This window comes from Pygocentrus nattereri, chromosome 22 (genome assembly GCF_015220715.1).
Source record: "Pygocentrus nattereri isolate fPygNat1 chromosome 22, fPygNat1.pri, whole genome shotgun sequence".
In the NCBI taxonomy this organism is placed as follows: domain Eukaryota; kingdom Metazoa; phylum Chordata; class Actinopteri; order Characiformes; family Serrasalmidae; genus Pygocentrus; species Pygocentrus nattereri.
The window spans coordinates 9,787,936-9,801,532 of record NC_051232.1 but is presented as its reverse complement, the minus strand read 5'-3'; the positions used below and the strand labels follow the sequence as shown (position 1 = coordinate 9,801,532).

Below are 13,597 nucleotides of genomic sequence, written 5' to 3'. Positions count from 1 at the left end.
TTGCGGGTGCTGTAAACTGTTTTCCAGTCCACCAACTGTGTTTTGCAGTGAAGAGCTCATTGTTGTGACGGCCGGCGTGATGTGCTTTAAATACAGGCTATAGCTAACCTAGTTCATTTTCTTCTTCGTTTTCAGATGGTTTTGTTTGAGTACTCAACCACTAAATTACTTGAAGTGCCCATCCCTAAACTATGACTTGACACTCACTTTCTGTAAACTTACTGCAGTCGTAACTTTGTTATTTACTATGTTGGCTATATATGTTGCGAGCTAGTGGGCTAATTTATCCTTGCTGACATCTTAAAAACAAAACGAAGATGTGCACCAAGTCTTTATCACAGGGAAAAATGGCATCACCCACATATGGTGGTATATCATCATTAAATTGCTTCCTTCAGTTTAAAACACAGACATTTGACCAAGTGCTTAACTTCAGCAAAATGCTATATAGTAAGAGATAATGTGAATTTACCTTAGCCAGAAATGTTAGGTGCTCTGCAGGGACAACATCAGGAGTCAGATGAAGATAACAGTTTCACCTCCGTAAGACTGGGGAAGCCCCCCTCATCAAAGTGTGCATTGCAAACATGCATGCTGACGGTCTTGGTACTGGGATGGTGGTATGACCTACTGATCATGCGTTATTGCTGGCTGGCCTGTGCTGAATTAGTGAGTTAGTGCATGCAAGGTGATATTGCTTTTACATCCACAGTAAGCACAAGTTTGACTGATTTGCTCTCAACCCAAAAAAGCTAAATTCAAAAATAGTAAACAATTAAAAGGCTCCACGTCAAAGATGGCACAGTGAAGCTCCGTGGCGGATGCTACTTGTTGTGATTTGGCTTGATACAAGACTGACAGCTGACCAACAGCCCGTGGTCGTCGTTATCTGATTTTCCTCTTCATGATGTGTCATACATTTTCAACAGGAAACATATACGGACTGCAGGCAGGCCAGCCAAGCACACACACACTATGAAGCCATGCTTTTGTAGCATGTGCAGAATGAGGCCTGGCTCTGTCTTGCTTAAATAACCAAGGACTACTAGGGAAAAGATGTTTATCTTGATGGCAGCACATGTCTCTCCTAAATCCTAATATGTGCCTCTATGTCAGTGATACCTTCGCACACGTGCAAGTCACCCATGCCTGGGGCACTGATGCCCCCCCCATACCATGACAGATGGATTTCTCACTTTTGGCATAGAGAACTTCACGTCCATTTTTCTGAAAAACATGGACTCATCTGACCACAATCCAATACAATTTCGGACCATCTGAGATGAGATCAGGCCCAGAGAACTCAGCGGCATTTCTGCATAGAACTGATGTTAGGCTGATGTATAACATAACAGAGTTACTACATCCTGGATGCAGCAGTGGACAGTGTTAAGTGACAACAGTTTTCCAAAGTACTCCCAGGCCCATGTGACTTTATTTAACACAGTAGCATGACTGTTTCTCATGCAGTGCCATCTGAGGGTCTGAAGGTCACGCCCATTCAACAGTGCTTTCAGGCCTTGCCCTGCATGGACTGAGATTTCTCCTGATCCTCTGAATTTTTTACAATATTATGCATGACAGTAATTCTTATTTTCCTCCGCCCTGATATTTTTTAATGTGTTGCAGGCATCAAATTCAAAACTTGTTTATATTTACAAAATACAACCAATTTTACACACATACACCTATGCCAGCCTTTACAAACATAACAGAGAGCAGTACAAAAACCATGGAATAGAAACTGAAACAGTAAACAAAATCACAGGAATCAATAAATACTGTGAAGCTCCACCCCCAGCAACAGCCATAAATGATGAGCAGAGAGTGCAGTGTTTACACACCCTGATAGCACCAGTCTCTGAGTTCATTAACATGCTGGATGTGAAACACAATTGCAGAATCAGCACTGCTCAACATTGTAATTCCAGTCCAGTCACATGGGTGCACCAGTTGAAAATGTGTTTAGTAAAAGGTTTAATGTCTTAGCTAACCTAATATCAGAACTACAGCATAAGGCCTATCGCTGTCTAACACACAAGAACAAGCGGCAGTTCACATTATCTTTGTAGTTTAACACCTGAACAATTTAATTCACTGAAATGTGCTTGTCTGTTGTCAGGAATGAACACTGCAGACAGAAGATGCTACAGACTGGCAGCAGTGTGTCTGGGGCTGCTGTGTGTTCTCCTGCTGGCTGTCATCATAGTGCTGTGGGTCAAGTTCAACAACCTGACTACAGAGAGAGACCAGTTACAGACCAGTTACACCAGCCTGACTATAGAAAGAGACCAGCTACAGACCAGTTACAACACACTGACTAAAGAGAGAGACCAGTTACAGACCAGTTACAACACCCTGACTAAAGAGAGAGACCAGTTACAGACCAGTTACAACACCCTGACCAAAGAGAGAGACCAGTTACAGAACAGTTACAACACCCTGACTAAAGAGAGAGACCAGTTACAGACCAGTTACAACACCCTGACTAAAGAGAGAGACCAGTTACAGACCAGTTACAACACCCTGACTAAAGAGAGAGACCAGTTACAGACCAGATTTGTGGAAGTGACAAATGAAAGAGATCAACTGAAGACCAGTCACACCAATGTGATGAATGACCTTCAGAATCAGAGAGAGCGCCTTCAGAAGTTCTCTAATTTGGGTGAGAAGATCATCTTGAGGGCTTAAGTTAGTTAACTCATTTTTTTAGAAACTGCAGTTTCTAAATCATACAATGCAGATTATTACAAACATGATTTGGTCTATGTGTCTATGCAGTAGTGTGCGGAAGTCAAAGACGACCCTTTCATTTATTTAATTTCCAGTCAAAACAGCTATTAAGTTATTCAATTTCCAGCATCAGGAAAAAAGGAGGAAACATTTGAAGAACAAGTGACACGAGCCAGAGCCCACCTCTTTCCTCCCCCCCAAAAAAGATAAATAAAACCAAAGGAAACAATAATAAAAAACCAGAAGTACCTCAGATCGTGTTTTGCTGTTGACCTCTACTCCCCTCCTTTAAGTTGCTCAGGGTCCAACTTCACTCATCTCTCGATAGTTTACTGAAATGAATGGCTGTTCTGACAGGAAATGAAATAAACGGCAGGATCTGACTTTTTCACAGTGCTGTATGTGTGTGTTCTGTGTTTAATGCATAGAGACGGCAATGCAGACGGGGTGGACGTTTTTCAAAACCAGTGTTTACTACATCTCTAGTGGAGAGAAGAGCTGGAGTGAGAGCAGACAGGACTGCAGACAGAGAGGAGCAGACCTGGTGATCATAAACAGCAGAGAAGAACAGGTGAGACAAAAAAAGTGAAAAACTTTAAATTAAAAAAAACTAAAAAATTAGAAAAAAGAACACAACCCACTGACCTTCAGCTTGTTCTTATTTGAATGGCAGGAGTTCATCGTGAACAATCTGGGCAGCAATAATGCTTGGATTGGTCTGACTGACAGTGAAAAGGAGAGAGTCTGGAAATGGGTGGACGGATCAGTTCTGACCACTGGGTAGGAAACTGATTAAGTACTTAATCCCACCTTATGCACATTTCAGCAGATGGATAAAGGAATGCTAATGGTACTGCTTTCTGTTGGTAACTGAGTGTGGAGTAACCTTTATGAATGTGACTGAACACGGGCTGAGAGAGTTGAGCTGAAGGTTAATGAACACTGATCAGAGACTGATTCAGATGGCAGGTGGCTTTCAGGTTGTGGGATCAAGGAGAACCAAATGGTGAGATGAAGGAAAACTGTGCTGAGATTTTAGGACGTATGAAGAGCTGGAACGACATTCCATGCTCTAACAAAATACAATGGATCTGTAAAAAAACGTTTTAGAGGCAAACCAACAGTAATAAAATGTTCAAATTCATCAGTGGTCATTAGCTCTGGTCCTGGAGATCTACCTTCTTATAGACTGTAGTTCAAGCCACAGTCTGCCACGTGTACTCCTGCTACAGAAGTCATGGATTGGCTGCATCCGACGCATCAATGTTCGATAATGAGCACAGCATCAGATGCAGGTTGGAACAAAACTTTGCAAGAAGGCTGATCACTAGTAGGAGAGTTTGTGATCACTGATCTACATGTGCATGTAAAATTCAGCATATCATTGCAGAAAATCTCTAGTTGTCATTTTTACCTTTGCGTTGTGTTTAATTTTAGTGATGAACAGACCAATAGAAATGTTTTTTTCTCCTCCTGTAAGGTTAATTTTGGAGATATGGGGTTTAGTTCTCTGTGATATTCTCTTACACACAACAAACTGCATAGACATGTACGAATAATGTGTGACCTTGTAAATATGTCTGGGCTATTATTACATAAACCATGTTACTATAGATGACTGAGAAGCACAAGGAGTTAGTCTGCCCCCTCGTGGTGGGGATTCATCTTTGCAGTATTTTTATATGACCTATAGTTCAAAGTGTCATTATTTGAACATTATTTTAAATTATTTTCCTTTCTTAGAAATCAAATAATTTTACAGTTCATATGTTGCTTCCCACTTTTTTCTTTTTTTTGTATTAATGAAAAGGTTAATTGTACCATGCTTTTGTATTTTTTTTCTTTCATATTTACTGTATTTGCAAGTTTCTGTGCAAGACATTACAGATCTTTTCTCTATTGATCATGAGCACTGGCTTTCAGTTGCAAGCAGCACCTGCACAGGTCTGCATAATTACCAAATGTAGCGTACTGATAACTGTATTAATCATTCTCATTAATAAAACTGTAATCTGTGCATGCGTATTTACTGAAACACCCCTTAAAGAAGGAGGCTGGGTGTGGATTCCGGATATTTCTTTATATCTCTTAACCTCATAAAGGCCAAGACTCCATTTAAAGATTATTATTCAGTAATTACATGGAAATAAACGTGATTACATGGGCGAGTTATTCTTATAGTAATGAGGAATTCAAGTTCAACCGGGTTAAGGATTTAAAAGTGCAAACTCACTTTAACATTAACTAGACTACATGTGGACGAACTCTACTACAAGAGAAGGGAGCTGAAAAAAGAAGCGCCTTCCCTACTCTTCACATTTATTCACATGAATTCACTTCACTTATTCACATGAAACAGGATATATAAACAACGTGGAATCATCTGTCCCATTTAGTCTTGGGTTCCCTACAAACTGTGAGAACAGCAGGAGCATATAACAACAAAATAACCCACAAAACTGATAAATAATAAAATAAAAACAATGTAGGAGTCACAAAGTCAAGTCAAGAAAGTTAAATTGATGAAACACGGATGTCAGCTTTTTAATATTTTTTGTAAGTAGGCTGGGATTAAATATATTTGGACTTTCCCAGGAGCAGAAGGCTGACAACTTGTTTGTCTTTTATCGATTTGCCAAATACAATGTGATTTCAGTGGAATTGAGCTACTTGATTTTGGTATCTAGCCATTCAAACGTCTTCCCCAAACATTTGAACAAAGGTGTTGTTATAGAGTCGATGGTCAGATATTTATTTATTGTTTTCCACAAAATATAGAGCTGTTACACTGTTGGGACCCTGTTTAGTTTCTTGATGTCATTTTTTTAGATTTACTCCTTTGGCTCATTTTACCTGTTGTGGCTTGGACAGGGGAGGGGCCAATACACACTGGCCAGGAAATCCCAACAAGAGCTCACAAACACAAACACCAGCATGAGTGAACAAACATGCTTTATTTACATTATTTAAACAAAACAAAAAGAAAAATTAACTGAAAACTTCACTTTCGGCCTGCAAAGAGTCCCTTCTCTTCTCCTCTTGTGTGTTTCTTTTCCTCCCACCTGATCTGGCTGACCTCTGACTTCTCTTAACCTCAGAAAGACGATGAGTAATCTCAGAAAATACTTCACCAGAATCTACACAATAATCCATTTGACCATAAAGCTCCTTTCACAGCTGTTGGCTGTATGTGCATGTAAAATGTGTTGAGCTGCTAGTGAGCAATGGGGGGAAGTGGAGTGGTGAGTGGTGAGACCCCTCTGCTGTGAAAATAATTCACACTTCTCTACAAAGACACAATACAGAAAGCACAACTGCAGCTGTTGATATGAAAAAATCATGTGCAACTGTCACAATAAAAAACAGCAAATCGACACAATAAAATGTCAACTTGCTTGATCACTTATGAAGATCAAAACTCAGTTTGCTTCTCATTTTGTAAATTATACACATTTTATGAGTGTTAGTGAAGAAAAACAGCCACAGTTCAACTGACAGACACACAAAATAGAAGTTTTATCATTTCATTTTATGGCTACTGTGAAAAAGGTCTAACTAGTTTCAGTTTGCAGGGCTCTAAATGGACACTAACAATAACAAAGTACATTAGTATAATCAGGAGTACATAGTTACTCAGCATCTCATAACCTTATAAGCCAGTGGTGATAATCTCAGCTCCTGTTGGGTCATGACTCTGGAGGTATTTCCTCTTCTGATGCTGAAGTCAAAGTACAAAGGTCTTACTAATTCACTAATTAGTTGAATTGGGCTTTAATGAGGTAGAATGTTAAACTCTGCAGTCCACCAGGACTATAACACAACCAGAGGTGGACAGAAACTCAGTAAATGTAATTTGTTACTGTACTTAAGTAGTTTTTTCATATATATGAACTTTACTGAAGTTTTTCCATTTGGGGTGACTTTTTACTTTCACTCCGCTACATTTCAAAGTCAAATATTTTACTTTTTACATTACATTACATTACTTAATTTACATTTTGTGAAATCTGTCGTTCCTTTTGGTTGTTGTGTGCAACACAACACGTAACATTTCAAAACGAAAGATGTGCAAAGCAAGAACACCACCACACCAACCACACAGCGGTCACTTTGTTTTGAGCTTGTTTTGACCTGTTGGACATACCGACCCAGTGCAAGCACACGGTTCACCGTCAGCGCAGCAGCGGAAAATTTTCAACATAAATGATGGAACTAACCTGACTTTGTGTAAATAGACCACAATATAGAAATATGTACACATATGCAACTGTGGCCGACGTGTCTTTTTTCTGAATTTATACGAATACTTTTATAGTACATTTTATAGTCAATTTGTTTTTGCTAGTTTGTTTATGAACAGGGACCTACAGAAGCAATATAGTAAAGGAAAACTCATTTGTGAATCTGAGTTTAAAGCAAGTTCTTAGTAAACCTAAACTTGTAATTAAGTTGCAAATAAATCTTAACTTTTTACAAACAAGCCAAGTTTCCGTTTATTTCAGAGCCGCTCGGTTCTACCTAATGGAAATTGTTTGCCTTCAGTGTTTTGTGCTCATGATCATTTTAATCAGTGTAAGACTAATTAATGATATTCAATTAAAAGATTGAAAATACCAATACACCACATCTTTGTGGATCTGCTGGTATAGATAAAGTTTTTTTCCCCTCTCTAACAACTAAGCTGTACATTTGTCTGAAGGCACTTTGCTTAACCTAGCCATCTAAATAGCATCACGCTCAAAAGTGTGAAAAAGAAGAAATACATAGCACACAACATGACTATGCAATACTGCTGTTTATTTTTATTGAACCTTTTTCACACAGAACTTGAGCAGCATTTTTGATTGGTCAGCATATTACAGTCATTCAAAATTAAATTAAAAGGGCATCTTTGTGCAAAACTTTCAACATTTATTGTAACCTATACCTTAATCACATAGCAAGGTCATAAGTAGTCCATAACGTAAAAACAATAGCATTTCCAGTTTAAAACATACAGTGGAACAAAGTACAGTAGACATAGCATCTTGAGGCACTCGAACTGACACCTGATCTTAAATAAGCTCCACAGAGCTGACATGATGACCACACTGCTGCATTACTGACATGCCTCACTCACACTCAAGCTTCTGTTCACATGCTGCTCATCTGTCTCGTGACTAGGGCTGTCAAAATCTAGGCAAATGGATTATACTGGATTATACTGTATTTCTTCATATATTCAATCCAGTGATTTTGGCCAGTAACGAGCCAATACTGATACTGAGTATCGGATCGGCACTCCCCTAACATCTGGCCTTCAGTTAAACATTGTTGATAGATAGAGGTAATATAGAAAGTGACACTGAAAATGAACATCCTTCATCTAGTTGAAATAAGCAGAAATGCAGTTGCGGCTTTTGGGCCTGGCCAATCTGCAATCGCAGAATCAACCATGAATTATCTGTCATACCAGACAGTGCTTGAGGAGAACGTTAGACCATCAATCAATAAAGCTGAAGCTGAAAAGTGGAACTTCCAACAGGATAATGATCCCAAAAATGCAAGTAAACCCACCAAGGTATGTCTCAAAATAAAGAAACAGAGAGAATCAAAAATTAACACCCAGATCTGAATCTTTTTGAAATGTGAGGGGATTTGGAACAGGTTGTACAAACATTGCACAGTTGAAAGAATTCTGGACAAAAATTTTCTCCAAATATTTGGCAGAAACTGGTAGACAGGTATAGGAAAGTTAAAGTTGTTTCTGCCATGCAATGCCAGGTACTGAAGTCAGGGGTGTACTTACATTTTTTAACAGAAACATTGTCCGTTCATTTTTTAGACCAAAAAATATCATTGCAAAGTCAAACCCTCCTTTTGGAGACAGACTTCCCTGAAGAGTTTTGTTCTAACAGGCTAGCACCTCCTAACATATCACTAATGCATCTGACCCAGCCAATCAAGAACTTATGAAGAAATTCATTCGTGGGAGCAGGTGTGGCAGATTATAGTATGTGTGCACTGTACAAGACTAGTACCAAAGTTGATGAATTACAGAACATGTATCTGTATACGCTGTTTATCTGAAGATCAGATATTGATATGTCCACATACACTCACTGAGCACTTAGTGAAGCTGTAACTGGGAAATTGTGCCAGTTGAGTTTGTTGTTCAGTTTGTTGCACAATTTCTCAAGAGACTGAGTAACCCTGGACAGTACCTGCTGATTTTGTCCCGACAGATGTCTGTGATTAACAATGGTCTACTGAGTAGCCTCAGAGTGACCCGCTGTCTGAACAGTCGGCGAGGTATTCTGTACATCACTAGGGACGTCTCCTTGTATCTACACTCATTGTCCATTTTATCAGTTCCACTTACTATATAGGTTCATTTCATAGTTCTACAATTATAGAATGTAGTCCATCTGTTTCTCTGCGCACTTTGCTACACCCCCCCCTTTCACCCTATTCAGGACCTTACCACCCATGAGTGTAGATGCTAGGAGGTGTACCTAATAAAGTGCTCAGTAAATATGTGTATGAATAAAAAGTCATAAGACGTTATGTGTGTACATGGTTTTCACTCACTTTAACTCTTTTCAGGATTCTACAGACTGGCTGCAGTGTGTCTGGGACTGCTCTGTATTCTCCTGCTGACTGGTATCACAGTGCTGTGGATCACATTCTCTGCAGACAGAAACAAGTTACAGACCAGTTACACCAACCTGACTATAGAGAGAGACCAGTTACAGGGCAGTTACACCAACCTGACTATAGAGAGAGACCAGTTACAGGGCAGTTACACCAACCTGACTATAGAGAGAGACCAGTTACAGAGCAGTTACACCAGCCTGACTATAGAGAGAGACCAGTTATAGACCAGTTACACCAACCTGACTATAGAGAGAGACCAGTTAGAGAGCAGTTACACCAACCTGACTATAGAGAGAGACCAGTTACAGAGCAGTTACACCAGCCTGACTATAGAGAGAGACCAGTTACAGAGCAGTTACACCAGCCTGACTATAGAGAGAGACCAGTTACAGACTAGTTGCACCAACCTGACTATACAGAGAGACCAGTTACAGAGCAGTTACACCAGCCTGACTATAGAGAGAGACCAGTTACAGACCAGTTACACCAGCCTGACTATAGAGAGACCAGAGTTACAGAGCAGTTACACCAGCCTGACTATAGAGAGAGACCAGTTACAGAGTAGTAGCACATATTTTTTTGTATGGTTGGTTTTAGAGGCTCATTTGAACAAAAAACACCTTTTAACAAAAGCACTCGAACCCTGTTTGGCTCTATATATCATTTTGTGATCAATGTGAGTTTAATTCACTAAAAAAAGATCAGAAACAGAGACACGTATAATCTACAAGATTATCTATAATCTAAGACAAATATATTATTAATAAGGGAATATTAATGAAATCTTTATCTTTGAGTATGTACCCAATGAGTAAAAGCTTCAGACTGTTCTAATGTCAATAAATGCACTAGTTCTTCTTTTCCTGACTGAGGATCAGGTATCAGTTCCAGTTCGTAGAGTTGTAATGTATCAGTCAGTGAGCAAAAACAAGACAAAATACACAAGTATGATTAGGACTTTGGTTTTATAATCTCCTAAAGAACTTTGCATTTTAAACAGGCTAGATGTGGGTGTTGCATCGCAATGTTGCGCAAGAGGGCGCCAAACACCAGCTTAAAAGTAGGTCCAGCCATTATTGTTTGTACATGCTTTACATTATAATAATAAAGCATCTTGGCAAAGAAGGAGACACAGAAAAGGCTATGATTTCTACTATGAGAAGTGCTGTTTATTACCACCAGCAGAAAAGACACATAAACACATCCAGGGATAACAGAAAAGGTCACTAGCAGCCACAGCTCTTTACTCTACTCTACAGTAGATTTACAGCCCTCTTTTACTAAACCCCCTTAAAATATCACAAATAGCACATACACACACACACCTTAAACTAAGGAACAACAACATCAACACACAAAATAACGAAATTTAAAGTCTCTAACGTGGAAGGTGTGCAGCTCTGCATGCCAAGCCTCCAGAGCCTCCTCTGCAAAAGAGAGCAAGTGGCAGCTGCCACAATGTACCAGAAGCAGGTTTAACTGAAATAAAATATTACTGTTTGAACATGAACATGACTGCAAATCCGCATCTGAGATCACTACAAGAATCTCCTCTTAACCAGAGTTACAGCAAAGAAAGGGAACCTGTGTAAGTGCATGTAGCTCAACAACCACAAGAGGGAGCCACCCAACTAAACCAGACAGAACATGTCATTTAGAGATATTAAATGTTTTTGTTATATTGTAAATATTTTTACCATAATATTTTTAGTTATATTGTAAATAGAATAACAACAATAATAATAACAATAATAATGATAATAATAAAAATAATAATTTTTGTTTATATAGTACTTGTGAGTGGCAGCTCAATGTACTTTACAGACATGTGATGATCTGATGCTGGATGAGTCACAGTCTCCACTCTAATTCATTCCAAAGGTGTTCTATCGGGTTGAGGTCAGGACTCTGTGCAGGCCAGTCAAGTTCTTCCACACCAAACTGGCTCATCCATGTCTTTATGGACCTTGCTTTGTGCACTGGCACACAGTCATGTTGGATCAGGATGGGCCGTCCCCAAACTATTGTTTGTATCCCACAAAATTCGGAGCATGAAATTGTCCAAAATCTCTTGGTCTGCTGAACTAAGTGGCCGAGTCCAACTCCTGAAAAACAACCCCAAACCATAATCCCCCCTCCACCAAACTTTACATTTACCATGCAAACTCTGTATATTCTGATTATTTTTCTTTACACAGAGGTACACGCCAAGGATGTCCCGTATCGCCCTTACTTTTTGCTATTACCATAGAACCTCTTTCAATCGCTCTTAAAACTGCTCCTGGTGTACAAGGAATCACAAGGTATGGAATTGAAAATAAAGTTTCCCTCTAGGCAAATGATCTCTTGATATATGTAATTCATCCCCTGTTTGCCATTCCAGTTATTAATTCCATTTTAGTAGAATTTGGTTCATATTCGGGCTATAAGCTAAACTTCTCCAAGAGCACGTTTTACCCAATTAATGCTGCTGCCTGTACAATTACACAAACGGAAATCCCCTTTAGGCTGGTACCTGACAGATTTACATATCTAGGTGTTAATATCACTCGCAAAATATCACTTATTCAAGATGCTAATTTCTCCCCTCTACTTACTAAAATGTGCAATGACCTCCAGAGGTGGTTTATGTTGGTGATGTGGTGTGTCCTTCTGGTTCTCTCCTTTTAGTTAAGCTGTCATAGTCAGATCTGCTGGAGTCATTAGCCACACTCTGTAAATGTTTACTTTCCCTGTTTATGTACAAACGGATAGAATAAAACGAATTCCATCTACCTGCTTTCTTTCCGAGTATACAATCGATGTTCTCATAGACTCCTAGTTATTCCTAATACCAATATTACTGCTATTAATATTAGTAGTATAATCACTTGTAGGTAGTTGGTGAGCCTGGTTCCTCCCAAGGTTTCTTCCTCAGTTCTGAGGGAGTTTTTCCTTGCCACTGTTGCCCCTGGCTTGCCCACCAGGGGGTTTCTGTACATTCTTACAGTCCTGTTGAAACTTTGTCTTTTTCCGAAATTCTGTAAAGCTGCTTTGTGACAACATCCGTTGTAAAAAGCACTATATAAATAAATTTGATTTGATTTGATTTGAAATTTAGGCTCCCTAGAACAGACCTTTTTAGATTTTTCCAAGTTTGTCACTGTGCACAGTCCCTTTTTCCCAAGTTTCCGGAATGTCCCCCAGCTCTCCCCTGGGAGGACTTTTTTACTGTGAAAACTGAGGGAAAGCTTATTTCTATTTTTTTATAATAAGATTTTGTCTTTTAATAAAGCAAAGATTTCTGAGACCAAGACTAAATGGGAAGCGGAGTTAGGTCTTGAGTTGGAGGAATGGTGGTGGACTGAAGCTTTGGCTAGAGTTAACTCCTCATCCTCTTGTGCAAGACTAAACATAATGCAACTGAAAGTTATTCATAGAGCTCATCTATGCAATGCTAAATCAGCACAAATTTATCTGGAGGTTAAACCAACCTGTCCTTGCTGCGACGAGGACCAGGGGACCCTCTCTCATATGTTTTGGTCTTGTCGCAAATTGGGGAGATATATTCTACTCTTTCAACAGTGTTTAATAATCTGAGTCCCTGCCCTCTACTAGCTATTTTTAGTATTTACATCGGCAGTACCCGGTTGAATTCCTGAGAATTGGAATCTATAGCTTTTGCTCTGTTATTGTTGCTTTAGTACTATTGTCTGTGAAAGTTTTATTTTGTATCTGTGTTGTAATACCTTTTAAAAAGCAATAAAAGAAAAAAAAAATAAATAAAAAAATAAAAAAAAGAAAATGCCTTGTTGATGTGAGAGGTCAGAGGAGAATGGGCAGACTGGTTCGAGATGATAGAAAGGCAACAGCAACTCAAATAAATAAACAGAATCTCTGAGGAAGGTTTCCAACACATTGTTGAAAGTCTGCCATGAAGAATTAAGGCAGTTCTGAAGGCAGGAGGGAGTCCAACCTTTTACTAGCAAGGTGTACCTAATAAAGTGGCCAGTGTGTGTTTGTGGGTGTGTATGTGTATGTGTGTATACACTACAGTACAAGAAACAAGCAGTTAACAAGTAACACTGTTGGCTCTCTGTGGGTGAAATGTTATGAAAAAATGTGGCTATTGAGCAAAGAGGGGCTGACAAGAACTTCTGGGAAAACAGTTTACACCTCTCCACAAAGACGAACATGCTGAGTTAAAACCATGTGCAACTGTCCCATTAAAAAAACAGCATTCAGACAC

General features: G+C 39.2%; 1 pseudogene; it reads left to right on the top strand.

Annotated features, from left to right (window-relative positions):
* LOC108411546 overlaps positions 1-13,597 on the top strand; it is a 43,878-nt pseudogene that overhangs the window by 7,628 nt on the left and 22,653 nt on the right.